This window comes from Phoxinus phoxinus, assembly GCF_949152265.1.
Source record: "Phoxinus phoxinus genome assembly, chromosome: 4".
Lineage (NCBI taxonomy): Eukaryota > Metazoa > Chordata > Actinopteri > Cypriniformes > Leuciscidae > Phoxinus > Phoxinus phoxinus.
The window spans coordinates 42,488,594-42,493,593 of record NC_136879.1 but is presented as its reverse complement, the minus strand read 5'-3'; the positions used below and the strand labels follow the sequence as shown (position 1 = coordinate 42,493,593).

Below are 5,000 nucleotides of genomic sequence, written 5' to 3'. Positions count from 1 at the left end.
GAAACGAGAATATACACTAATCTACATTACTTACAGGAGAAGTGAGAATATACACTAATCTACATTACTTACAGGAGAAATGAGAATATACACTTATCTACATTACTTACAGGAGAAATGAGAATATGGTTCATTCGTTGCATCATTTTTGACCGTGAACAATAAAAGTGTGACTATTTTTTTCAGAAACATTTAACATGTTACCTTTTCCAAGTTTCCTACCATTCCGATGAAGTAAAAAAATAAAATAAAAATAATAATAATAATAAAAAAATAACCAAACAGCGCCAGATATTTACAAGTGAAACTCAAAAAATGAGAATATGGTGAAAAAGTTCATTTATTTCAGTAATTCAACTTAAAAGGTGAAACTAATATATTATATAGACTCATTACATGCAAAGTGAGATATTTCAAACGTTCAAATGTAGATTCAAATTTCAAATGTTGTTTTTTTTTTTTTTTTTTTTTTTTTTTTTTTTTTTTTTTTGTGGGTTGCGCTGTGTATTTATATGATTTACACACTGTATGATTTTTGATTTATGTATTTATAAAAAAAGAAGCTATGCTATGTTTACAATGGTGTTTGGAGCATTTTTTATTTGCATACTTTAGTGGTATTTATGATATTGGTGTTTTTTTTTTTTTTTTTTTTTTTTTTTTTTTTTTTTTCATCGTATGATTTATATAAAGTTTAATTGTTTAATTTCAATTTACGTAATTTGATTTCTAAAAAAATGTTATGTATACAATATAGTTTGGCGCATTTTTGATCTACATACTTTATTGGTAATTTGGATATTAGAACAGAATTTTTTTTTTTTTTTTTTTTTTTTTTTTCCTCTCTTCTATAGGTCTATTTAGGCCAATTGTCTTGATTGTCTCGTTACACCGAGTGACCAGGTGTTTTTAATTTGATTAATTAACTGATGTTAAAAACAAACCTGAAATGCTGTTGGTTACACACCCTGACGAAGGCATGTAGCCGCAACGCGTAGGTGGATCTGTCACCATTTTTAATGTTTAGAGCCATCCATCAATAAAGGCTTTTTAACTTTTTTTCACATATTTCGAGTGCCTTGGACTTCCTAATTTAACTAACTAGATTCTGTATCCCATCCAAAGAGCACCGAGTTTTTTACACCCTGAAGCAGCACTTCTATTTGCATCCTTTGCTTTGATGAGATATTTCAAACCTTTATTTGTTATAATTGTGATGATTATGGATTACAGCTTTTCAACTTTTCACAATATTCTAACTTTGAATTTGGTTTTCATAAGCTGTAAGCCATAATCATCAAAATTATAGCAAATGAAGGCTTGAAATATCTCACTTTGCATGTAATGAGTCTATATAATATATTAGTTTCACCTTTAGGCGAGACACTATAATAGGGTAAAAATTGTAACTTGCTGATATCACCATTAAACTTTCCCAGTTGATTACCGACATTAAGATGAGAAAAAAATGTATTACAAGGTTTCTGTTAATTTAATGTTTAAATATGCAAATTAGGCAATATCTAATTAAATATGCGCTAATTTGCATATATTTTAAAAAACGAAATCTGAGTATTTGATAAAGCCAGGTAAAAAAAAAATGTTTCATTGTGTTCACATATTAGATGGGAAAAATTTCATAGGGATTTATGGATATCTACTTTTGTTATCCTATAAATCAGAATATACTGTCAATAGCCTTAAAAAATGATTTTCGCCATGTTTTTTTGAATAAAATGTTATATAAATCAGGCTATGAATAATAAATTAACAAATCCCTCTGTAAATGTCTTCATAATATAACTAGGCACAAGACTGGAAGGTTTGGTGTATATCGGTGCGACTGAAGTGGAGATTTCGGACTTGGAGAATGAGAGAAAAGTCATTTTGAGAAAACGGGCTTTAAAGATTTATCATCAGCCAATGAGATTGCGCATTCAGCCCTTTCACTTTCACGATTGGTTGCTGATAAAAAGGAAATGACCATATTTGGATCCGACATCATTGTACAGGAGAGAGAGAGCTTTCTAGCGGTGTGTGTGATGACAGGAGACAGAGATGTTGATTTATAACGCCAACTTTTGTTGAGTTTAGGAGAAATCTACAGACGCAAATAGACAAAGTTAGTAAAATAAAGACATAAATGTGTATTTCAGACTTTTTTTCACCACAAGTCTGAAAGAAGACATGTTATTGAAGACAAATATCCAAAAATCTCAAAATTTACCAGTAAAAAAAAAAAAAAAACGATATTTTTGCCTGCCGTGTCTCGCCTGAAGATGAATTACTGAAATAAATGAACTTTTGCACCATATTATAATTTGTCGAGTTTCTCCTGTACAATAAGCAGCACATTTTACAGTTTCTATTGATCTTTGTTAATGTTAGTTGATAAAATGCAACTGTCTACTGTTAGTTCATGGTAGTTCAGGTCCATTAATTAATATTAACAGATTATAATTTTTGATTTTAATATTGTATAATTAACTGTTGAAATTAGCATTAATTAAACTTATTTAACTATTTTTAGTTCCTTTTAACTAGGGATGCACGATATATCGGCCAACATATCGGTATTGGCCTATATATGCTAATTTTTTATATTATCGTTATCGGCCCGATAAGAAAATTTGGCCGATATCTTAAAGCCGATAAATAATGGATTGGAAATGGAGACTTGAAATATAATTGGAATCACTTAAAAAAGAAAAATATGAAAAAAATATCGGCTACATAAAATTATCATGAGAACATCATTATAATTGCGTGGATTGAACATGGAACGTGGATTGTTTTTGTAATCAGTCTCGCAAAAATTATATAAAAATTTGGATTTAGATTTATCGGCCAATATATCGGTTATCGGCTTTCAAATATAAAGAATTATCGGTTATCGGTATCAGCCAAAATTTTAAATTGGTGCATCTCTAATTTTAACTAATGTAGTTATTAACAAGTGGAAACTTATGGTAAAGTTTTACCGAAATCGCTTTATTAAAACATAAATAACTTGAAAATAAGTTATAGCATAAATATTACAGTTTAGCACAGTTTAAATATTATATTATAACTTATTTTTTAAAATTTAACCCTCTGGTACTGTTCGTGTGTCTGTCAAAAATAACAGATTTTTATTTTATTTCGATGAAATGATTGTACTATAATTTAGTTCGATAATGTTTTTTATTTAATATTTTTAGGGGATTTTATGATACTAAATTATATGTATGCAGTAGTTATAATCCATTTATTCAATTTTGAACTTAAACGGTCATAAATATTAAATGTTTTGAGCGATTTTTGAGCGAGGAGCACAAGTGTGACTATTTTACAGAAGCATTTAACCCTTTCGAATCATGATCATGATTTGTGTGTGTGTGTGTGTGTGTGTGTGTTCACACAGCAAGTGCCAAAACCTTTACCAAGTTTCATACAATTTCAATGTAGTAATAAATAAATAAAAATAAAAAAAATTACATACAATTAAAACAATATATATAAATAAATTAATTACATTTATATTTAAATTAGGACTGTCAAGTGATTAAAATTGGTTATCCAATTAACTGCAAATTAATCTCACATCAAATTTGGCTGAATAAAAAATCATTTAAAGTCATTATTGTGTTAAGTGTGTGTGTGTGTGTGTGTGTGTGTGTGTGTGTGTGTGTGTGTGTGTGTGTGTGTGTGTGTGTGTGTGTGTGTGTGTGTGTGTGTGTGTGTGTGTGTTTAACATCATGCCAGCTTCTCTGACTATTTTCATGGCGAGAAAGATTTATGGTAAAAAAATGTATTATTTATTTTTGCTAAAAACTCTAAAACTACATTTGGTTTAACTTTGTTAAAATTTTGGAATCACACCAGAGGGATAAACGTTAGGGTTAAGTTATTTATGCTTTCATAAATAGATTTAAAAACTTTACAATATGGTTACAATCTTGTAAACATTACTGTTTTCAAAAAATAAATATAATATTTAGCTCTTCAATTCAAAATGACTTTGAAGGCCTTGAAAACTCAAGAAAAACAGACAAAAAAAACAACACTGAACCCCATTGACTTTCATTATATGGACATAAAAATAATAATTGAGGTTTGGAAGGACATGAGGTGGAGTACATGATGACAGAACGATCATGTTTAGGTGAAGATACTACGATCTAAACTCTATAGGAGTAATGAGCTTTATATGGAGTGAGCAAGACAAGTCAATCATTCACTGGCTCCACCCACTTTTTATGTAGCTCACACTGATTGGGCAGTTCTGATGTCATGCTGATGATTGACAGATACGCTTGGTCGTCTCCCTCGTTCCTGCTAGTGTCCTCCAGATTACACTGATCGGTGTGACCTTTGAACTCTGCTCCAGTGTAGACAGTTGTAATGTACAGACTGTGTAATGTTCATAGTGCAATAAAAAATAATAATAACATCTCGGGAATCTTGGCAAGAAAATCTGTTACTCTAAATTTGTAGTAAATCATTATTTGCGTCTCGGGTCAAAGGTCAGGCGCAGGAACGAGGGAGACGTGTGTGTGTGTGTGAGGACGGATGATGACGACGCAGTGATTCGACGAGCCAGTGTTTAATCGTGGCTCTTACCAACACCGAAATCCTCACGCGCTTGTGCGGCCGGGAGTCGGGAGCCACTGTGAGCTCCACGTTATTATTCTTCCAGGAGGAAAAGAAATAGCACACACACACACACACACACACACACACACACACACACACACACACACGCAAAACACCATTACCCTCATATTACACACAGTTATGAGTAAAACACCACAGCAGCAGAAGCAGAAGAAGAAGCGGACGGCTCACAACTACAGGGATTAGATTTACCTATAGCAGGATATGTGTGAGTGTGTGTGAGTATGTGTGAGAGTGTGTGTGTGTGCGTAAGTGTGTGTGTGTGACTGTGAGAGAGTGTTTGCGTGTGTGTGTGTGTGTGTGTGTAGGTGCGTGTATGTGTGTGAGAGAGTGTGTAGGTCCGT

At 31.8% G+C, this 5,000-nt stretch overlaps 1 protein-coding gene across 1 annotated transcript in view; it reads right to left on the bottom strand.

Moving 5' to 3' along the window:
- clcn2b (chloride channel, voltage-sensitive 2b) overlaps positions 1-5,000 on the bottom strand; it is a 92,093-nt gene that overhangs the window by 10,762 nt on the left and 76,331 nt on the right.